Source organism: Taudactylus pleione, unplaced genomic scaffold, assembly GCF_031769625.1.
Source record: "Taudactylus pleione unplaced genomic scaffold, aTauple2 ptg000019l, whole genome shotgun sequence".
Lineage (NCBI taxonomy): Eukaryota > Metazoa > Chordata > Amphibia > Anura > Myobatrachidae > Taudactylus > Taudactylus pleione.
The window spans coordinates 33,473,612-33,498,473 of NW_028284421.1; positions in this window are offsets into that span (position 1 = coordinate 33,473,612).

Sequence of the window (24,862 nt, forward strand, 5' to 3'; positions counted from 1 at the left end):
TTTTGTTGCACAGAAGTACACTGGTTCATCTGGATTCAAACCAAGTGACACTTGCCTCTGGTCGTAATTTTTTCTCACCTTCTAAAGACACAGGGATATAGGAATCACCCTAGCAGGACTGCATAGAGCTGCAGGCAAGATTTGGACACATGAGAATCCACCTGTGGAAGGGTATGAATTGTTGTCCTTGGACACAAATTAACACTTGATAAAACCTACCTGCAAGTCAGGCTAAAATTGCAATCCAACCAGTGACTTCTTATTACATTTACCCACAATACTGGGATCCAGATATTTAATGCATATTTGATTATTGGCCAGAATTTTATTCATTTTATCGCCTTCATTTTATGCTCATTGTTTATTCATGCATTGTGATAAAATGTATGTATGTATATATCTATATCCTACCTACCTTTGTGCAGTATTATCTGATATACACAATACATTGCGCTGTTTTCTCCACCATTGTTTAGCCATGTTCCCGGAGACCTGCAGGTGCACAGTAGACTTTGGCACAGTGCCAGAGTCTACTGCACTGCCAGAGAGTAGGGGGGCCCGATCAGAGCCTACACACGGGCCCCCTCCTCTCTTAAAGCGCTTCTGGATCCGTAGCAACCCTCCCTGGCACTCTCCACTTAGACCACACATGGACAGTAGTGCTGAAGGAGAACTGAAGGGTTTGCATTACAGTTTTTGTATAGATCCCCTTCAGTTAATGCGCCGGGTACACATGCAAAGGTATACAGCTCTCCCATTGTATACCAGAGACAAAGATGAGAAATAACATTGCAACATTGTCTATTATAAAGATGCGGACTGCACTGAGGATTGTTTTTATGAAGAGCGACCTCAGCTACAGCCCTGGGGTTAATTAGGAATATAAACAGCTATGAGTTAGTCACCAATAAAATAGTGACCTGTATAGTGCAATTAGAGGAGGCTCAGAGTCCTCCTGATGGAGGCGAAAGCCACCTGTTGTGGGGTGCGGAGCCCTCCTGATACCCCAGATAGAGGGGAAAACCACCTGATGTGGGGACTGAGTTTGTCAAGTTACTGTAAGACTGCTACTCTGGTGGAACTACAAATCACAAAATGCTTAGTCTACTGCCGACTGCTTCGCAGGCCGGGAAGTTGCTCCACCAAAGATCCGCCCCCCAGACTCAGTAGCTGGTACCCCAGGCCCCCATGCACTCTTACCCGCAGCTCCGTCTGGTGAATCCTTGTTGACATCTGGCTACTGGAAGATCTGCAGCCACCCTTATGCTGGGGCCTGCCACACAGGTCCGTGCTAGAGCTGCAACCAGGGAGGAGTGAGACGGGGAGTTGTGGGTGAGAAGGGGTGCCCGAGTCACACTGGCATGAGAAGCTGCTGTAGAGCAGCAACATTAATGCGTGGGAACAGGCTATAGATAGATGAAAGTGACATCTGATGATGTGACATGGAGCCCTCCACTAGTATATGGTTATGGTAGCTTCTCAGGTATCGGGAAGAGGTGCCACATATTGGGAGGCCGTGACGGTACATTCCAAGTACATATATACAGCCTAAGTGGGGTGTATATTGTGGGCAATGGAGGAGGTGCCCCTTCAGTGCTGGTGCCCAGCAGCAGGCGCCTCCATTGTCTCCCATAGTTCTGCCCTTGAGAGAAGCTGATTTATTGGTGAGTACTTAAAGTCCTCTCTTAATAATACAGTGACTCAGCTTATCCTTCAGAAATTTTACTGTGCTTTCTCTGCTCTTACAGCCTGTCCACTCTTAGGGGTATATTTACTATAGGTTGATTTAAATCAATTTAAAAAACATTGATATTGTATTTCTGAGGTTAAATCACACATATATGCAAACAGACTTTCTGATTAGAGCGATGTCCCTGTGTAGAAGACTTTCTTCCTCCTCCCTTACACTGCCCACGAATTTGCAGCAATGTACCTTGCCTGTAGTAATATCATTATGTAGCTGCTTGGGCTGCTCTGTTAGATTGTCCTAACAGGGTGCCTGGGATTTCCCCTATGGGCCCTGCTGCCTGAGCATCCCACCTCCTACTATAGAGGGACAGGTCCACATCCTACTATGCTCCCTTACTCCTGCAGCAGCATTGGATGACCTAATTACATTGCAATGCTGCTGCTATGAGTGAAGCCAGAGGAGCTGGGACTACTGAAGACTGACAGTCCAGCAGAGGAGTCCCAAGGTAAGTTAGCTAATGTGAGCCAGGGGCAGGAGAGAACCCAGGGAGGGTGCAGACAGGAAGGGGGTGCAGCAGATGTATCTGTGATAGCCAAGGTTGGGCAATAATGGGTCTGTGTGCCCATTGTAGTGTTTTTTTAATATATTATGAAACAGACCCTACCATCCTGTACGAACAAATGCATCTGTTCACCGGTTACAGTTGTCACCCATTCCTCCAGACAGTCTGGAAATCAGCAGAGCTGACCGGAGGTTTAGTAATTCCGTATGGGTGGTGTTCAACATACTCAAGGCGGGGTGCAGAACCAGTAACATCACAGTCAGTGCATCACCAGCCGGTCTTCTCTTCTGCTCTGCAGCCTACCTCCTTTGTAGTCGGGATGTGGGTGGGCCAGACTGACCGAAGAAGGGTGGCTAACGGATTATGCCACTGCTAAGAGCAAGCACCTATCCTACATTGCAAGTGAACATAAGTCTTACATAACATATTGGTGTAAATTCAATTAGGAACAATTCATAATCATTTCTTGTGGTGCATACTGTAGGGTTAATTCATGCATTTTAATATGTACCCCTATGGGGCTGCAAACTAAAATGCACAACGTAAAGTGCCATTTCCACTAATCAAACACCTCTGTGATGCATTGCTCCAAATTGAATTGACTCCATTGTGTTGCGCAAGTGTTAAATGGAGTACCATCCAAGATCAGCACTACCGGTGGGGGTGGGTACAAGTATTACTATGGTCTTCCCTGGGCATCGAGCAGGACCTATCCATGCCCCCGACAGAGCTGGTTTGTGGATGGGAGCAGATCTAGATTACAAACAAGGGGGACACATGTAAAGGGTCCCGAGTTTCTGAGAGGGTGTTGTCCCTGTAAAAGTCCAGTGTTTCTCTAGGTACTTGCTGGGGTAATCAGCAGGCACAGACATGAAGGGGCGGAGTTGCCGGGACATTTCCCAGCACAATTAGGTTGTTTTACTTTCGGGGCAGCATGTGTGACATCATAATGTCTGTGTGCTGCAACTGAAGAACAGCAGGGGCCACCGCTGTGGCTTTGAGAAGCTCAGTAGAGCAGGCAAAAGATCCAGGGACTAGGGCAGGTCAGGCAAGTGTGGCTGGTGTGAAGACACAGGGGGAGCTGAGGCTGCTGGATAGACAACGGGGATGCTTATGCTGCTGGAGAAAAAGGGGTAGCTGAGTCTTGAGAGACACAGGAGAACTTGAGGCTGCTGGAAAGGGGCTGGAGATTTTCCACAACTACAGTAGCAGGAAAAGGCTGGGGCACAATAATCATCATTTAGTTATCAATTCTATAAAATAAACATATTACCTCTGTTGCATGATGATGATATTGGTTATATTCCTACACAAACAGATGTCTTATGGACCATATGATTGCCTACATAAATAGTGATTACCAACTGAAATTACCATCTGCCCATGGAGGATCATTTTTTTCAGTGGCAGAGAATACCCCATATGGTAAGAAAAGTCTCAATCCGACTGGCCTCTACCTTGGGGGCAGGAGGGAGCATACTGGGCCTCAAGACTTCTGTTGCCAGCCCTGGTATCTTTCATAATGCTAACGGAGGAGGGGGGGCACAAGACCTTGCCTAGGGCTCCATGGGGTCTTAATCTGGCTCTGAGGCTGAGCATGCAGCATATACGTTTCTGAAGCTGCACATGTAGCCTGAGGCTGGTGCAGCTTCAGTACAGTCTTGTTTCTTGGGCTGCAGCCCCTAGAGGACTTTTCCAGCGGCTGTCCACATAGCCTAGCAAGGAGCGCACAAGAAGCCGCAACACAAAGGCCCTGATCTATCTAAAATACCAGGAGTAACCTACTACTGTACTTACTGCAAACCTTGAGAGGACTGCATATCATACTTCCCAACTGTCCTGATTTAGGTCTTCAATCCTGTTTTGAATGCTCTGATCCTTCATCCCAAAGCCCTGTCTCCATCGGGCCAGAACATTGGGAGATATGTCCTGATTTAGGCGAACAGGTGCTGTGTGCTCAGCATTTACAAGGTGTATTTAAGGTAGGGGAACAGTATAGGGCACAGTCATTGGTCCCTACCCATTTGTAATGTGTCAAAGCTGGATAATTGGCTGAGACAGAATCCGTTTTAAAATTAAATCGGAGCGACGTCATCTTGCGAATGGCGACAAGACTCCATCTTAGAAATAGGTTACACAGGGCCATTTTGTCAAAACCACATAGTACACAAAACACAACGCAAAATTGCTAATAAGTAGTACGGCCAGCTTTTTAACAATCTTCCCCAAACACATACCGACGGTGTCTGACATACATAAAAATGTAAAAGTGACAGTGCAGGCAGGACGTGTGCTGTTGAGCTCCTGACTTCCATTGGAGTATCAAATTACAGCCAGCGGTTCTGCGGGCTTCCCCAGGAAAGATGCGCCCTCCTGGGGCAGGGAAGGGGAAAGGTCCCTTGCGGAAGGGATCGCGGACCCAACCAGTAAGGAAAGAAATTACCTTGCAACCGGACACCCAGGCGGAAGATCGGGCTGATGCTTCCAGCCAGCCTGAGGTGCTGAAGCGGGAGAGCATTGGCGGGAGCGCGGCGGCCGCGAGCGGGATTCCCCGAACTGCCTGCGGAGACTCCCCATGGGGAGGTAACCACGGGTAGAGAGGAGGCATGCATTGCCGATAATCCGCAGGGCAGTGCAGAGGGGGAGACTGTAGCCCCTATGCTCTCAGCAGGGGAAGAATATTATTTCAGCGGGGATGAATATTATGTGGCAAAGCTGAGCCTGGAGGAGGCTGTTGTGGAGGCAAGAAAGCTTAACACAAAAATTGGGTACACAAAGAAAAAAAGAAATAAGGGACACCTGGGAGAACACGGCTGCGGGGGCTGATTGTAGAGCTCACAGACACCCTGGACAGGGTGAAGGAGAAAGTGAAGTCCCTGAGGCAGGAGAGGCAGAGGATAGCTGCTTCAAGCGGATTGCCAGCAAACCTGACAGCGGGGGAGCTAAGTGCGGCATCCCAGGAGGAGAACCCCTTGATGGCCGAGATTAAGCGGTTAGAGGAGGACGCGGACGTACCTGTAACTGCTGAGCCTGGAGATGGTGACGTGGTGGGAACCCCGAGTGTGTGCGCTGTTGCGGCAGGAGACCCGGTTAGTGTGGAAGTCGGGACGGAGATCCTGGGAAGTAGCAGCAGCAACGGTCTAAACGTACCTGTTCCCGGTGATGATACAGCGGCAATGAGAGAGCCTGACGCTGGGGGAGTATCTGGCGTCCAAGGTCCTGATGGCAGCGGAGGTGCGGAGGTTTCCAGTGAAGTTGGAGGTCTGGATCGGCTGATCGTGAAGGGCGTCGCGGCAGAACGGCAGGTAGGTGGAGGAGTGGGGGACCCCCGTGGCACGGTGGAGAGGTCCGCTTGGATTGCGGAGGGTGTCTCCACCGTGCTAGGGGATGTTTTCCAGGGTCCAGATACCTCTGCTGTGATTCCGATAGGTAGGCAAGGGCGCCCGGTGCGGACCGGGGGAGAGGGGACGAGAAGGGCGCAGGCAGATGTGGAGACTGGTTTCCCTATTGGGCCAACGGGTCCTGTGGTTTCCTCAGGGTCCGTGGTGGCTATAGGGACAGTTAAAGATACATTGAAGGTGGCAAGTAAAACAAAATCTGGTATTCTGGCACAAGGAATGCCGTGTATGGAAAAGGAGCTATTACAGCCTAAAGAAAGAGCTTTGTTGAATATAATGTACGGGGAGTTGGAGACCCCAGCCAGGGTTAAAGCTGCTTTAGAACTTATCAGTAAAAACCAAACGCGGAAGGAGATGAACAGTAGTAATGTTAATAAAGGAGCATCTGTATCTGGAATGAATAAGACTGATGCGGGTCTGCATGCTGAGAATGATGAATCCCTGGAAGGACAAAATGTGACTAAAAAATCTTATGCTGGTGTGTTACCAGGGGAGAAGAGTGAGGGGAGGAAATTTTTTTATAGAACCGAGAGTGGGAAAGGAATTAAAAGAAGGAATGTAATCCAATTTAAATGGGAAGGGGAGGGGGAGGTGCCGGGAAAGGAAGGATTTTTGAATATGATGTTTACTCTGAATATCTCTGCTGTAGATCTGTTTGCATGTATTCACCCCCCTAGGTCAAGAGACTTTGACGTTAGTTTCCAAACTAACTATGGCATGCAAAAGTTTTGGAGTATGTGGTTAACTGTAAAAAGAAGCCGTATTGTGACTATGTTGCAACATTAGTATCCAGGCATGATGTTGTAAAATTAACTATATTAGTCCGGAACGAGTCGATTCCGGAAAACGACATAAAATACTGGTTATCCAGGCACTGCGAGGTTCTTTCAGGGTTAACGAAAACAGATTATACAAAGGGGGTGTGGGGGGGGTATACGGTTCAGGTGAGAATTTTAAGCACTGCATTTGGGGCAAATCATCTACCATCTGCCACTTATATAGGAAGGGACAGAATTCAGGTATTCTATCAAGGTCAACCTAAAACGTGCTTTAGATGCGGGGATACACGTCATTTGAGTGGAGACTGCGGAGTAACCAAATGCACACTATGTGGGAAAATAGGGCACACTTCAAGGATGTGTAACAGTGTCAGATGCAACCTGTGCGGGCAGGAGGGACATCCATACAGCAGGTGCCCAGAGGCTGACATATGTGAGGATGAAGGGTCAGAACAGGAGGTAGAGGTGGAGGGTAGGAAGTTGAGGGGGTCGGTGGAGGTGCAAGAAAGGAGGGTGACAAGATGGAGAGCAGCAGAGCAGAGGAAAGAAGATGAAAAGGTGGAGGGTGGTTTTCAGGAGGTTAAGAGGAAAAATAATAAGAAAAGGAAGGTGGAAGAGGGTTTAATTATGGCAAATAGATTTGACGTGTTTTCAACAGACGAAGAGGAGGAGGGGGAAATAGTAAGACAGAAGGGGGAGCTGGTTTTTTCTCCTAAAGTAGCTAGAAGGAGGGGAAAGAAAAGTGGCTTGAAAGAGAGTGTGGGAGAGGGATCAGGGACTGTGAAGAGGAGGAAGGAGGGGGAGAAGGAGGAAAAAAAGGCAAGGGAAGAAAGGGAGGGCGGAAGAGGACCCACATGATTTGGAATGGGATGAAATGGGAACAGAGTTGCAGGGTGATGTAGGGAGAAGGGAAAGTAAAGTGGCAGAATGGGAGGAGAAGGAGAAAGTTCCTCAAGAAAGGAACGAGGAAGGAATTGATGTAGACCCTGTTGAGGAAGTTCCTCAGGGGTCTGTGGATCCTAAGCCTCCGGATCCAGGAGAGCTGGGAGTGGTGATGTGTGTTGGGGATGGTGATGGTGCGAGAGTGGAGGGTGTGGGGGAGGGCTCCCCCCCTAGGGAAAAGTAAGGAAAAGGTAAAGTCGGTTCTGCTTTCTATAATCTAGAAATATGGATCCCCAGCCCATACGATGTGCCACGATTAATGTGGCTTCCGTTATTTCCGATCGTGCTCGCTTTATGGCCTTTGATTTTTTCAGCACAATTGAGGTTGATTTTTTGATTTTGCAGGAGACAAGGATAAGTAAGTTGGACGCCCTCCATAGGATTAAGAGGGAGTGGAGGAGGGGTCCATCTTACTGGTCTCTTGCGGCCGAGCTGTACGGTGGGGTGGCAGTGCTTTTTACTGGCATGGTAACCATACACAAGATTATAGAGTTACAAGTAGGCAGGTGTATCATTTTGGATGTCACTCTGAGGGGGCACGACCTAAGGTTCATTAACATCTATGGTCCGCAGAAGGCATGGGATAGGAAGTGCCTCTTCAGAGAGATAAAACCGTTCCTCTTCACAGCTCAGCAAATTGTCTTTGGAGGTGATTTTAACACTGTGATTCGGCCTAAAGACAGGGGAGGCGCAAGGACAACGTTGAGCTATGATTCAAATTATCTAGTTAGGATGATTAGGGAGGCTGGTCTGGTCGATGTGCATATTCGCCATTTGCCAGATCTCACCGGGTACACGTATTTTAGTGGCAGTCATAGGTCAAGAATAGATAGGTTTTTTGTTAAGGAAACTCTGAAGACCTTGCCTCCTGAGGTAAGGTTGGTGGAGTTTTCGGATCACTGTTTTCTGAGTGTAACCTTGAATGCGGCACAATCCCTTCAGAAGGGCAGGGGGATGTGGCGTCTTAACTCAGACCTCCTAAAGGAGGAGGGAGTCAGACAATCCTTTCGAGATTTCTTCCAGGCACAGGAATCGCTGTTGGAGGCAGGATGGAGTAGATCAGAGTGGTGGGAGGAGGTCAAAAAGAGAACTCGGAGTTTCTTTAGGCGATCCGTAGCAAAGAAGAACTTGAGAAATAATAGTTCCTACTCTTTTTTGAGAAGGAAATTGGACCTCTTAATCTCTGAAGAGGGAGATAGTGGGGAAATCTCCCGAGTAAAGGCTCTGATGAAAGATTTTCAGTATAACCGGTTGGCATCTTTGGTTCTGGAGAGGGATTATGGGAATTACCACTCACCAGATCCCTATCAGAACTGTAGGATGACGTCTGAGATGAGAGAGATCAGAGGTTTGCGTGATAACCAGGGTACCCTTCAGGAAACAAAAGAGGGTATTCTGAGGGTCATTGTGGATTATTACTCTGACCTTTTATCAGAGAAATTACTTATTAGAGAAAGGATGGAGGTCTTTCTGAGGGGAACACCTGGGCTTGTGAGGCCTGATGTCTCTTTCGACTGCTTGGAGAGTGATATAGGTGTGGAGGAGGTTAGGATAGCGATTGATGGGTTATCCGTTAAAAAATCTCCGGGCCCGGACGGGTTAACGTCAGAATTTTATAAAACCTTTTCTGATATTTTGGCCCCTCGCCTTGTGGAAGTGTTTAATGAGTGTTTGGGTGAAGAATGTCTTCCCCCTTCCATGAGGTTGTCTGCACTTATATTGCTTTCCAAGGGTAAGGATCCCCTGTGTGTTGAGAATTGGCGCCCCATAGCTCTTCTCAACACAGATAGGAAGATTTTGGCAAAAATAATTTTTAACAGACTGAATTTACAGAATGGCTGCTTGCAGCCTCTCAGCATTGTACGGTGAAAGGCCGTAGTACCTTTAGTGCTGTCGTTGGTGTCCGGGAGGCCATTGAGCGGTGCCGTGCTGAGAGGTGGGGAAAGTATTTGCTAGCATTGGATCAGTCCAAGGCCTTTGACAGAGTCAATCATGAATACCTATGGAGGGTACTGGAATGGTATGGATTTCCGGTGAGGGTGGTGAATTGGCTAAAAACAATATACAGAAAGGCTGAAAGCTTCCCACTTGTGAATGGTTGGGTGGGTGCTACTTTTGGTGTGGGTTCTGGGGTTCGTCAAGGGTGTCCCTTGAGCCCTCTTCTGTATGTATTTGCTATCGACCCCTTCATAAGGAGGTTGGAGTATGGTGCAGTGGAGGGGGTGCAGCTGGGCCCTGGGCCTGCACTGAAAGTTGTAGCCTACGCAGATGATGTCACGGTGTTCCTGTCTGAAGAGGCAGAGGCACGGCGGGTGGAAGAACTCATCAGGATGTATTCTGAGGCATCGTGCTCCAGGATAAACCAGGAGAAGTGTGAAGCTTTCTGGATGGGGGAGGAAGGGACAGAATTTGACCTTCCGGACAGCCTCCCTCGGGCCAGTCCACAGATAAAAATTCTAGGAATTTATTTCAACCACGGTGATTATGGCACCCTAAATTTGGAGAAAAAGCTGGAAATTGCATCCCGGAAAGTATCTGTTTGGAGAAGATGGAAGTCTTCCTATAGGGAAAGGGTTGATTTATGCAAAACCTACTTGATTCCAGTGTTTTTGTATGTCAGTTATGTCTGTTTTTCATTGTTTTTCCTGATGTTTTGGGGAAATGGGATGAATATTATCAAAAGAGGTATCACCTACAAATTGAGGGAAGAGGGAGGCCAGAGTATGGTCAACCCCGTAGTATTTTTTGTGACAACTTTTTGTAAGCTAAACATAGGGAGTCTGTTTTTAGAGACTCTCCCTCAATGGGTAGAAGGTCTCGGGGAATGGGCGTTTCCCTTTCTCAAAGAATGGATGGAGGGAGGTCGAATTAAGATACCCCGAGTTAGGCGAGGCTACCTCCCGATCTACATGATCCTGTGTCTGAAAGTGATGAGACGGTGGGGCTTGGAAGTTGGTGATGTGAGAGGCTTGGCCAGGAGGGAGATGGGGTTAAGAATTCTGCAGACCTACTTCTATGTTCCGCTGGCCCTAAAGGATTGCCCAGGTGAGATGTGTTCGGAGGGATTGGCACTGATTAATTCTCAGAGGATTCCTCTGAAATTTAGAGACATCGCCTGGCTCTCCTTCCATGGAAGGCTCTACGTTAGAGGTAACCTTAAAGTAAGAAGTGCCGATGATCGTGGTTGTCTACATGAGGAGTGTCTAGGGGAGGAGGAGACGATGGACCACTTCTTCTGTAAGTGTCCCTATAACATAGAGGTTTATAAAGGAGTTTCAAGGCGCTTGCGTATTCCTTGCCTTTCGGGGCTGAGTTACCCTGAATGGGCTTATGGGGCATTCAAGGGGTATGGGAGATTTGATTTGTGCACAATATTTTTAGTTAGCTTAGTAGTACGGTATTACACATGGAACGCACGCTGTCAATTGGGTATTAGGGGTAAAGTCCTTCCCTGGATATCGGTTGTTGGGGAAATCTTGCATGAGGTGAAACGGATGATGGACATGGACAAAGGAAGAATGGACGCCGTCAGTTGGTCACGGTTGTGGCGACATCTGAGGCCCCCTTGAATGGGTAGCGAAAGTTCGGTCCTGAGTCCTTTGTAACTGGTTTCTGTCATTTCCTATCCTTCACTTTGTATTAACTAAATTATAGAGGAGTGCTTTACATACATCTGGATGATTGACTTACCTTTTCGCTACTTGGGTTGGTGATGGAGGGGAGAGTTGGTGGGGGGGGTGAGGGGGAGGGAGGATGGTCAGGGGTGTGAAGTTGGGGGCGGTGAGGGTAGGAGTAAGGGTTATTGATATGATGTATTGGGATGCATTGTTGATTTGATGAAGCAACGTATTGTATTATATGTAAATATGTAAATACTGTAAAATGTGTTTTTATGTATAATTATATGGTTGCATTTTGTGTAATAAACACAGACATACATAAAAATGACTTTCCAACACATTAAAATCACCACAGACTTAAATATGAACAGCACTAAAAATAGCAAATTAGTGGTGTTTTCCCTGCATTTACATTAACACATACACGTGCTGTTAAACAGTGCACAACGCAAAATAGCTAATTATTAGCACGTTCAGCTTTTTAACACAACCAATACCGACTTAGTCCCGTACACTCAGAGATACCTTTCTAGCTTAGTGTTGCTCGCTAAGTACCCCACAACGCTATTTAGCGTCGTTCTCCCTTGCATACATACACTTAAAGCAATAGTTCCGTAGCGCAAAAGGGTTATTATTACATGACTCATTCACAATGCCAGCGTGTAAAGAAATGACTGTTTTCTGCAACTAAGGTTTAGTACATGATAAGCAAACCGTATTTGGTGTTGTACTGATCTACTGTCTCAACAGCTTTCCGGTGTCATTAGGGAGAAGATCGCAACATGCATTCTCAACTTATGGACTGTAGAATGTTAAAACACTAAAACGTACTTTGTGATGTTGGCAGACTAGATTTGCATGCGGCGGGAAAAAAGATACAAAGGAAGGTTGGAGACCGTTTGTATCCATTTGAAATTGTCCAGTAAATGATCCTGTAACCAAGACAACTTTAAGAAGAACCAATGGAATCACGCCAAACTTATCTATTGTATTCCCAATCCCTGCAATGGTATAAATGTGCATACAGACTTCAATCTGGAGTCTTCTTGCTGATGCTGTTGACTGAGGTCTCTTGTTGATGCCGGAAACTGGTTCCAGTGCATGTGCGTATGTATAACTGTACCTTGGGTCTGTATAATTTCTTTGCGCTAAATTGTCTTTAGATCACAGCGTGTAACCTACTGTTTTTTTGTGGAATAATATACTGTGTGCGTTGGAAACACATTTTCTCAATGTCTGAAGGCTTTTATTTTACTGTATGACTGCATACGCAAATAGCGTCAACCTAGAAGGTATAGGCAGGAGCATATAAAGGTTTAGAAAGGTATAGGCAGGATTGTACAAGGTTTAATTACGTTATAACAAATGTATCACCAACATTTTGGGACATGTGTGCACTATGCTCAAAAGCATTGGCCAATGAATCATTGGTCTGGACTCTGTTAACCGTGAGTAGCTTTCTAATTGGATCTAAAAGAGACCAAACGAAAACTGTGTTGTTGAACTTAGGCCCTCATTCAGAGCCGCTCGTAAACGGACGTTCGCTCGTAGTCATCCGATGTTGTCAAACCACGCATGCGTCGGTGTAACAGTGCGCATGTGCGTACGGCTGATTGCGATAATTTTTTCAGTCGTTCGTCGAATAGCGAACAGGAAGTGACATGTCAAATGTGATTGACAGAACTGTCCATTTTGGGGCGGTGATGGGGGTGGAGATGGGAAAATGCAGGCGTGTCGAGGCGTTTTTTGGGCGTACAGAAATTATCTGATGCGAACGGCCAATGTGAACGGAACAAGTGTTACGTCACTGTCTGATCCACTTTCCATTCAAACTGCTCGCTCAGCTTGTGGTCTGGTGTTCTCTACCGTAATGATGATGGTCTCTTCGTTCTTCCCGAGGCTCATCGATGGTTTCCCAATTTATCAATTGAGGCCTCAAAAACAATCAGTTTTGAATTAGCCAATAGCCTTTTTTTAATAGCAAAAAACCGTACGCAGGTGAACTACTCAGCTGCTAATTTCTGGGTTAGACAATCAATTAGCTTACAAATTTTTTTTACATTTGCGTGTTTTTGCCAAATTTGTTTTTTTTATTTTTCCGGGCAACAATATTGTACGCAGGTTTGTTGTTTTTCTTCATTTTTTAGGGCCCAAGAAAACAATCGTCCTTTTGTTTTTTGCTAAGTGTTAATTAAAACTCATAAATTGTTTTTAACCCTTGGATTATTTTTCCCTAAAAAATGATTAGATTTCCGTGGTATTGTTTGTAATGTTGTTTGCGGGATTACCTTTTAACCAGTTTTTGAATAAATTAACAATAGAATTGTGCAGATTTTCAACAGTATTTTTTATATTTTTTTGTTTATTTCTCAACCAATTTTGGGGCAATAAAAAAACTTGATAACGTAAAAACAAATAACAACTGATTTTAAAAGCACACAAACAAAATAAGTGGCATTTGAAATCCACAAACAAACACAATTAATAAAAAATTCACAAGAAAGGAGAGGGAGATTTTGGGCATTAAGGAATATGGGGCAAACACAGAGAAGGATTGTGGGAAAATTAGCCAGTGCTGTCATCGCCTTTTGGCCCATTTGGCGGGGGTAGGGAGGGAGCCTGAACGGGTCCGGGATGTCCTTCTGCTGGCCTGGCCAGAGGCAGATGTTGTGGCCTCTGGACTAGGCATAGGGCTAGGCACATTTGGAGGGATGGCTGTTGTTGTGCCAGAGGTGGAAGGTCCTGATGTTCTGGCAGGAAGTGAGGCCGGCTCCAACATGTGCTGGCAAACGAGCTGCTCCAGGGCATTTGCTATTCGCACGTTGGCCCCAGTATTTTCCGCCAGGGCCTTAGCAATGGTCACGTTGGCCGCAGCACTTTGCTCCAGGGCGTCCGCCACCCGTAGCAGATTGGTGTCCATCCTCAGCAGAATCTCTGTCTGCTGATCCGTTTTAATATTGAGATCACTGAGGAGGCCCACTGCCTGCGAGGGAGAATGCCCTGGACTGTCTTCCACAGGGTCCACAGCCGGATCTACTGCTCCTCCCCTGCAGAGCCAGCAGAAATTATGTGGCCAAAGCTCCCCTCTGGAGCAGACTCATCCGCCTGTGTCTCTGTGAGAAAAAAGAGAAAAGAGTAACATTATAATCTAGATATTGTCCCAAACACATTTCTGAGTTGTTAACATTACATTTACCTGGGGCAACATGAGGAGCCGCAAAGTCTGGCATGTCGGTATCCATGTTCGACACGCCAAACACCTCCTCATCCTGCACACACCCCTGGGCCAGCTCCTCCAAATCTGTGAGCTCCAGTGACACAGGAGTGGGACCCCCACCTGTCCCCCCTGCATGCCTAGCCCTATCAGCCAGTTTTTGCTTAAGATGATATTTGAAGTCGCTCCATCTGTGGGGTAAAAAGTTGGAATTATTCCTGCAGTATTTGGACCTGTAAACACTTTTTACTAAAATGTAGTTTTTACGTACCGGCGTTTGACCTTCCGGGTTGAACGTTCACAATCACCCACCCTATTGACACCACTGGCTGTCATCCCACATTTTCCATTTCTGGCTTGCACCCATATTCCTTGGTGCCTGTGGCAGGTTGTCATTGCACATTTGCACCAAAACCTCCATCTCCTTTCTTGTGAATTGTGGCTGCCTTTTTTGGGGGGTTTAGTTGGCCTACTAGGCCCAGCAGCTTCTTCCATGGCATCCTCCACTCCTTTTTTTAAAATGGGATTACAATTTTAAATGTAACATTTTTACACAATTATTCTTAAACATAATCCTTTAGCCTAAAAAAGAGAAATACTTACCTGGCGCCTCTTGGCCAGTGCTTTGCTGCTCTGTAGTAATTTTGGACTTTCAGGTCTCACTACAGCAGACCGATTTGGCTTTTCAGTGACATTTTTATACATGCGTCAGCATTATTCGGCCGCATCATTGACTGTGCGCTCCTATTGTCCGTCCTTAATTTGAGCGGGAAAATAAAGACTATTTATGGCTTGGTATGACTGGAGTCGATGTGGCATGTTGTTTGTTGGAGGTTTGGTGTAGGCATATTTTTGAGGTTTTGCTGTTGACTGAGTAGAAGGAGGAAATTTTTGGTTTATTTCTAGCTTCTTTATTTTCCGTTGCTTATTTTCTTTAGTGTTTGGCTATTTTTTGGTGATTTTTTGAGTAAGTATTTTAAAAAACCACCGTCAAAAATAATAGTAAATAGTTTAGAAATGTTTGTAATATTTTTTTATTTTGCTTGACAGTTATTTTGGCATTGCCCCAATGACGTTTTTGAACTTTGGGATATTTGTCTGGTTTTGGTAAGTGTTTTTGTTGTCATGATTTTATAAATTAGATGTGTTGTTCTTAGCATATGTTTCGCAAAGTAATGTTTTATTTTCTGGGAACAATCATGTCTTACCACTAAATGTAGCGTACTATTTAGCGAACTAATGTGTCTTGTTTTAACTGTCAAAGTAGCGTACTATTTAACGCACTAATGTCCCCTTATTTAACTGTAAAAAGTGTGTACTATTTCGCGCACTAATGTGTCTTGTTTTAACTGTCAAAGTAGCATACTATTTAGCGAACTAATGTGTCTTGTTTTAACTGTCAAAGTAGCGTACTATTTAACGCACTGTCCCCTTATTTAACTGTAAAAAATGTGTACTATTTAGCGAACTGATGTGTTTTTATTTTTGCAGTGTAAAATCATGTTTTACCACTAAATGTAGCGTGCGATTTTCCAAACTAATGTGTGCTCCCTTCTTTTTTTTTTTTTTTTTTACCCTAAAAAATGTGTTAACAATCCAAGTTTCCCAAAAAAACTAAAAATATTTTCTACTTTTGAAATGTAAGTTGTTCTACTCATGACAAGACCCCAGCCTGTAAGCATCTTTGGACTTCTTAAAAAAGATAAGTATATTTTTCTTTACACATTTGTCTAAAACAATAACTACCTGGCTTACCATTTCAGGTTGATGTTGGTCGTATTATATTGGCCATGGTTCCAGAACCCGACCAACCTCAACTTTGTCCCAGGCGTAGGCCTCGTAGGCATGCAAGGCCCCAGATATATAGAACACATGTCACCCTTTTTGGAATGCCAGATGATGAGGTATTAAGACGATACCGTCTTCCTCCACAAATCATCCTAGACACTCTCATTAATAGAGAGTGATCTTGAACGGCAAATTGTCAGTCCTACAGCAATACCACCACTTACGCAATTAATGTCGGTGTTACATTTCTGTGCCTCAGGATCCTTTCAAACCACGGTGGGAATAGTTGCCGGAATCTCCCAATCCTCTTTTTCAAGGATCCTGAGGGCAGTGATGGAGGCCATTTTTAAACACCTCCATCATTTTATCAAATGTGTGTGGCGAAGGGCAATTTTTACCAAATAGCTGGCTTCCCACACATCATAGGGGTTGTGGATGGCACTCACATACCACTTCAGCCTCCAGCAAGGCTGGAGGCTATTTTTAGGAACTGCAAACACTTTCATTCACTGAATGTAATGGTGGTATGTGATGCCTCCCTCCAGATCCTGTCCCTGAATGCCAAATTCCCCGGGAGTGAACATGATTCCTTCGTCACCCGGCAATCAGGGATTTGGCACAAATTAGACAACCTACAAGCTGGTGATGTGTGGCTTCTGGGTAAGTTGACACCTTCTGTTGCAATCACTGCAATGCTTGTTACACACTGGTCCTGATGTTTGTTTTTCTTTTTTGACAGGAGACAGTGGTTACCCTTGCACGCCCTGGCTGCTCACTCCTTATTTGGCTCCCACACCAGGGCTACAAAGTGAGTATAATTCCGCACTTACAGCCACCAGGCAGGTGGTGGAGCGCTGTATCGGCCTTTTAAAAGGCCGATTCAGATGCCTCCACCGCTCTGGTGGTGACCTCATGTATTTGCCGGATATGGTTTCAAAAATTGTGGTCCTGTGTGGGATATTTCACAACATCGCCATAAGGAGTGGTGTCCCAATGCAGCCAGAGGATGCCTTGCCTGAGGATGGCCCCCCCGAGGTTGGTCGGAGGTCAGTATGTGGGGGGGCCATACGCGATGATGTGGTGGCCAGATATTTTTACTGCCCAATTTTAATTTGTGTTTTGTTTGTTTTTTGTGTCTTTTATTCCATAAAATTACCCGAAAAAACGATGCCTACTACCTGATCCCAAAAATTGTCTTCATGTGGCCACATTGGATATAACTTCTGGAACAATTATTTCTTCGCCTCATTTGTGGATTCATGTTGGCCTGCTACTTCTTCAAACAGTTCTTGATTGTTGTTGGGTTTTTTTTGGTGTTGGTTGTTTTTTGGAGTGTGTTTTCACTGTGTGAATTGATTGTCACAATTCACTTTGTGTTTATTATTTGTGGGGATTAAATTTTTGGTTTACGTTAAAAAGACTTTTCCTTGGAAAATTACAAGCAAGTGTAACCTGGTCCAAAAAAGGCAAACTTTCTTAATGGCTAATCCTGTAATGTGTTAAATTGTAAAGTATTTTACCATGCTTTGTGGCTAAAAACAAACAAAACACCAAAGGTATTATGGTGAATCAGTATGTTTTCTAATCAAGGCCTAAGCAGGTTTGATTTAATATTTACATTACCCACCCAAAAAAATAAAAAAAAAATGCTGGTAATTCTACAAACCTATTGGTATTGTTAGGTGTTTAATGTGCCAGCTTACATACTTACTTGAACTTTCTACAATCAAATTTACAATACTTACAAAAACATGCTCCAATAGTTGACTTATGTAAGGTTAAACAATCTAATATTTACAGACAAGGAATGAGACTTTAATAAATCAAAATATATTTTATTTTTAACATTTATAAGGGGGAAAAAAACAAAAAAATGAGTGCCGCAGGACCGCCAACATGTGATCCAGGACCACAAGCATCCCTATGACAAGGCCCCTCAACGTGTGCAAGCCTCCCTGCATTGCTTGCAAATGCCTCTGGTCCTCTGTGGGTTAAAAAAAAGTGTGGATTACTAAACTGACACCTTAATTTATATGTTACCAAACAACTTAAAATTCAGACAATACTTTAAAAAAAGATCTAAAATTCAAAAAAAAAAAAAGTAATGGCAAACACAAAGATTGTATAAATACAAACTATAAAAATTACACATAAAAAGACAACCAAAAAAAGGGCGAAGTACGCAAAAACACTACATTTGTTGGTACCGTAAACTAGAAAGACACAAGTATGAGTGTTTGGACATGTGTGATATGTGTAAGGGGAAAACATCCTAGACATTGTTTTGCAAAGATATATATCCAAAACATTAGAAATACTTAACAAATTGGAAATGCACAGGCAAAAGGACAACATCACCCAAAAACCAAAAAATGCCAAAGCAACCATAGTTTAAAAGGGAAACCTACTGGTCATATTGATGCCTGGTCCTGTAGGCCCGACATCGTCCTCCTCTGAGGTGGGCCAGTGCTGGTCCGATGGAGGAGGGGATATTTGACTAGGTGTGGAGGGGGAGGAAAAGAGAGGGGAGGGTGATGAAAAGAGAGGGGGTGGAGGGGAGGGTGAATTTTGAGGGATGGGAAGATTAGGAGAGGGAGGGGCCTCACGGACTGGCCGGTCTGGGGTGGAGGGGGAATTTGGGGAAGGTTGGGGAGAGGAGGATTGGGTGGGAGTGGGGGATAGGGGATGAGGCTGACGACTTTGTCGGATTAGACGTCGTAGTCTGCGCTCCATCCCTAAATGATGGATATAAAATTTTAAGGATTTTTTTTTTCTTTTGGTTTTGTTAACAATTTACACACCCCAAAATTTTAAATATCCCCAAAAAAAAAAAATGTTAACATGCACACGCAGGTATGTCCTAAATAAACAAACAGGACTAGACGGAAAACATGCACACGCAGGTATGTCCTAAATAAACAAACAGGGCTAAACGGAAAACATGCACATGCAGGTATGCTTGCATTTAAAATGTTACAAAAAGCACTTACTTTCGCTAATTTGCACCCGCAAATTCGCCAAAAGGCGTGGGGACCTGCGGTGGAGATCCGACCACCGCCTTTCAAGCTGGTCGATATTGCGGCAGAAGCCCAAATTCCGCAGCCGGCGCCGCACCTACGCATAGGCGAGCCGCTTGCGGAGGTTTGTGATGGGGGCCTGATGATCAGTGATTCTCCGGTCCATCACATCTGTGAGGACCAGGAGTTCTCTAAGTGTAAATGCTGCGGCTCTCATGATGGCAATGATTTTTTCAACAAAAAACAGTTTTAATAAAGGTCCCAGAAAAAATTTGATTGGCTAATGTACTTTGAAAAATAACAGAACGCATTGTATTGGTTATTGTATGAGTCATGTGACCTACACCCTCACAAATATAATGTGAATTATGATAGGCTTGATGCAGTGACATGCGTAAGCTAATTTAAATAATATTAATAAAGATGAAAAATCAGCATATAAACTAACGCAAAACAATAGTAGCATTCAAACAAACTATAAAATTTGAAAATCCATCCCCTTGGTACAAACGTACGTATTCTGCGGAAGGAATGACACACACACGAACAATAATAAAGTTTATTGACATTGTTAAAAAAAACGGATTGCAAAGATGTGAATACCAATTAAGCCAATGAATATACTGATTGCTATTAATCGATTCAAGTATGTGGGCAGAATGAAATAGCAGGCAATCGAAAACTGACAAGGCCACTTCCGGAATTGACTTGTGCGAGCGTTCCCTGCAACCAAAGAGGAGACGGACGGTCGCTATTTCGAACGTTCGCTAGCTAGAGGAGGGGTTGGGAGACTATGGGGCGGAAGATTAGCTGCGAATGAAAATACGAGCGAGCGGTTTAATTTACATTTTCCCGCTCGTACGTGCGAACGGCCACTTGCGTCCGGGTCTGAATCAGGCCCTTAGCACCATATGTTTCATTGCAGAGTTGTTACTCTGAAGGGCTAAGTGCCTGGATAATAATAGTGCTTACTGCCTTTTAAGTCCTGTTACTAATGTGTATTCCATAATGTAAACATGCATTCCATATTTCTGCAAATTTATCTTTATAGTTAACGTGTTATTTAAAGTACTTAAGTCATTAAGAATGTTGCTTTTCAAATGTGTGACTTTTCCGGTGTATTTTTTTATGAATCTATCAAGCAGGTTTGGAGTTTATGAATAGAGTAGGACAAGTCATTAGATTAGTCAAACATGAGCGGATGTTAAGCTTTCTTGCCACATCAGAAAAGTCAACAAAGAAATATGAGAAATACTGTGTATGTGGCATTTGCTGCTAATAGGTGATAACATTGTATAACTTAGCAAACAGAAACGGCATGATTTATGAGGAAATATCTGTATGATATACAAAGTTGTTCCCACTGGGAATTCCACCAAAGCGACCACATTACTTATCGCACTTAACCCTTTTCGCTGGCAGAAGTGTGCAAATTGTGTGCTACATAGGTTTCACCAGGCAGAAAACAATTCTACCCAAGCTAATACCATATAGATTTTTTCAGGATTGGTGTGCCTTTTGTTGAAACCATGTTTATTATTATCCTTTATATGGCATCACAAGGGGTCCACAATGCCTTACATAGTACAAAAACAGAGACTGTATGAACAAAACAGTAATGAAAGTGACATACAATGCAGAACATGGAATAAGCAGCAGGGCAGTAGAACACAAATGTTGGGTGCTGTTGTAGGCCGTGGGGAGGAGATGGTGGTAGAAATGAAGGAAGAGGGCCCTGCTTGTGAGAGCTTACAGTCTAAAGGAGGGCAGACAGACAGGGGTGACAGAGTGGAGAGACAGTGAGCAAGGATCATGGGGCAGTGATTTAGGATAAGAGCTGGAAGGCCTTGATAAAGAAGTGGGCCTTGAGAATCCATTTGAATTTTGATGGTGGAGAGTCTGATAGGGAGAGGGACAGAGTTCCAGAGGTAAGGAGCAGCACTGACAAAATGTGCGTGTGGGAGGAATTATTCAGCAAGGAGGATGGGCCAATCAAAGCAAAGTGGGCAGGCGGGAGTGTGAAGGGCACCCTAGGCAACATTTCACCCACCGCCCCTGCTCCCTCCAATAAGTGATGCTAATTTATAATATGCCACACAGCAGAGACCTTAAATCATACTGTGCCGCATAACACTGCACTCAATTCATAATATGTTATGTTCCACAATTCATTATATGCCACACAGCTGTATCCCCAATTCATAATTATGCTACACATCAATGCCTCCAATACATAATATGCCACACATTTGTGCCCCCAATACATATGCCACACAGCTGTGCACCAAAGTTATTGTATGCCACATAGCCATGAATTATGAAGGAGAGGGATGTAGTGCGTTTAGAGAGGAAGATGAGCCGGGCAGCAGCACTGAGGACAGATTGTAGTGAAAACAGGTGGGAGTCAGGGAGGCCAGATAAGAGAATGTTGCGGTAAGCCAGTCTGGAGATGATCAGTTAGTGGATGAGGGTCTTAGTTGCCTCCAGGGTGAGGAAGGGTCTAATCCTGGAGATATTTTTCAGTTGGAAACAGCAGGAATGTGAGAAGTACTGGATATGTGAGTTGAAGGAGAGGGAGGAGTCAAGTTCCAAGACAGTGAACTTGTGGGCTAGAGAAGATGCTGGTGATGTCAATAGATAAGAAATTGTGGGAGATGAGGGTATGTTTAAGTAAACCTATTTCTAATTTATGGGGATTACATGGAAAAAAAATCAGACAAAACAAAATAAAATACACATCCATAACTGTGCCATTTCCTACGTTCACACAATTATTTTAACCCAGAAAATATAACTGAAATTTGATTCTATAAATCATAGCGGTACCAAATGTGTGTAAGAAACTCTAATGATGACCTCACGTTCCAGAAAACTACAAAAGGCATGTTCCACAGCAGCACACGAGCGTCCGCATCTCCCGACACATTGCATGCTCGAAAATAGCCACAGACTTTTGCCTGAATTCAGTCGTTCACATCTCTGTGGCCGCCCCACCCTTTTACATCCTCATGTTAGAGCAGCTGTCCTCACTATCATCATGGATCTGAATCAGCCCTATCCTGGTTGCAAAAGTTCCATCAGAAATGACCACATCTTTGCATAGGTTCAACTCTGAAAGGCAATAGTAAAGGGAGGGGTTTACTCTGGACTACAGAAAAAAGTTTCCCTACAGCACACTGCAAAAAAAAACAGCAAAAAGGCTTGAATACTACATGGTAATAGAAATCCAGAGGTCTTTGTTGCATATATAAGGCCTGCGATTTTGTTTAGCTGGCGAAGACACTCCCACGCAAACATATGCTATAGCGAATGCCCCACAGCAGCTGCACCCTTTTAGCTACATGTGGAGACTCAGCTGACTTCTGTGCACCTCTGAATATCCCCGCAGATCCGCAAAGATGGGAATGTGCACCTCAACAGACTCGGCAAAAAATAATGACCATGGCCGCTTTCTGTGCAGATTTGAATCAGGCCCAACGTTGTTTTCTGTATATGAGCCAAGTTTCTTTAAAGTGGCCCTGGAAACAATGTGAAAGTGATCTCATGCTGGCAGGCTCAAATCAACTTTAGCTGGTGGTCTACACAAATAGTAGGTGGTGGATAGCACAGTGTTCTCTCTAGCAATGGTAAGCAAGGCAAATGTAACTCAGTAGGTGATGGCAAAGCAACTGTAGGATGAGCTTGGTGGGTGGAGCTCAAACAAGTAGGTAAAGCATTGCACTGGTAGAAGGAGAAGTATGTAAGAGGTGCTACCATGCTGAGACTTGTAGTGCCATGAATGGAAAAGAAAATGCAGGTGCACACATACCAAACCAGTACTACGGATCATAATATCTCTAACTGAGAATCTATAACATAATTCCTATAAATAGCCATAATTGAGAATATATTACAATTATAACTGCAGTATTACCACAGCGGTTATGACTAATGACTTCATGAGTATCATTAAGATAAGAGATACTGGATAGGCTTATGTGGTTACCCTTATCTGGATGAAGTTCTTAGGGACATGGAACATATTTCTGTGCTCTAATTGAGAATAATATACAGAATGTACAGAAAAATAGCCAATCCCTGATTCAAATATGTACGCAATGTCCACATCCACATCTACCCCCACACACCTCTATGTATTGATTTAGTGTCAGTTTCTCTCCTACACCAAAACCATCATTTTATTATTTACTTTGTGTCATTTTCGGTCCTCCCAATATATATATATTTGTAATACACAAACACACGCACAGTGCAAGATCTACTAACAGAAAATGTTAACTAACTACAGTATATGCACTATGGGGAAGGTAGTAGTGCTGCGCTCGTGTATTGTGAAGCAACTCAAATCAATCTAATATTAAGTGGTTCAAATGCTATTGAGCGCTATAGGGAGGTAGATAGGTGAAGGGTTAAAAAGAATGTAAAGGAATAAAAAGAGGTTAAATAAAATACATAAAAAGAATAAAAAAATAAAATGTTTAAAATAACTAAATAAAACAGTTGAAGCATATACCATAAAACGTCACTGTAATTTTAATAGTGCCTTTTGTGTTAATAGCCTTTTTAGGAAAAAGTGGGAAGCAGGGCTCGGGAAGGGTGTGCGGCAACAGCTATCCCTAATATTACCCTACTTGGGGCTGTGTTAACCTCCTCCTATTGTGGAGGCAGCCAGTGATTTTGCCAGATTTACTATTATTCGATTTGTTTTGCGATTTGCAAAACTAATTCGATTTGAGTCAGTTTTGAACAGTGATTTGCTGTTCGATTTGGCATGTTCATTTACAAATCGAACGGCAAATCACACTTCAAAACGAACTGCAAATCCCCGACAGCATAGAACTGCTTTCACTTTCAGCATGAGCAGTTCGTTTTCACACAGATACATGCAGACATCAGTGACATGCCTGCATGTATCTGACTGTAATTAGTAAATAAAGAGTTAAAACTTAAAAAAAAATGACCTGAGGTCCCCCCCAAAACACAACCAGCCCCGGACTGTTAAAACTCAGGTCTAGTTGACTAAGTTCAGGGAAAAAATTGCGTGGGAAGCAGGGCTGGTTCTGGAATTACAGAGAAAAATTTGTGTAGGGTCTCCCTATAATTCACAGAACCAGCCCTGGACCCTTTCTAATGGGGGACTGATGCCACAGCCAGGGGAGCCCTGTCACCGGGCCCCCCAGCCACAGCATCAGCCCTGACCACTAGTCAGCCCAGGCCAGGGATCCCTGGGGAGTTGGAGACCCATCCAATAAAGGGGTCTCCCTCTCCAGGGGGTGGGAATCGCAAGATAAACTTTAGTTACCCTGCGGCTCCCACCATTGAGTTCAATGGAGGGAGCCGTTCATTGGCTGAGAGGCGGCACCTGACCTCTCTCAGCCAATGAACGCTCAGACCCGGACCTTCAAAGGAGGAAGCCACGTCTGTGAGTCACGTCAATTTTTTTTTTACTTTTAACTGTTTAATTACTTTTTACAGTCAGATACATGCAGGCATCTCACTGATGTCTGCATGTATCTGTGTAACTCCGACCTGATCATGCTCAAATCGAAAGCATGAAGCAGGTCTATTCATTTGGTGATTTGAAGTCCGATTTTGAAGTCGCTTTCAAATCGAATGATAGTAAATAAGGGTTCTGTGTGTTGGGCTATGTAAAAGTACCAATGTTTTTCCGATGGTCAATTTGACAAAAAATTAGATTTGAAATTCGATTTTACATTCGATTTGGCCTTTAGTAAATACCCAAAAGCAAAATCGAATACAAATCGAATGAAAATAGCACCTCAAATCACTCGAAATGCTAAATCAACCTTTGATAAATGTACTCCTCTGTGTCTCTACCCCAATGTGTTTCC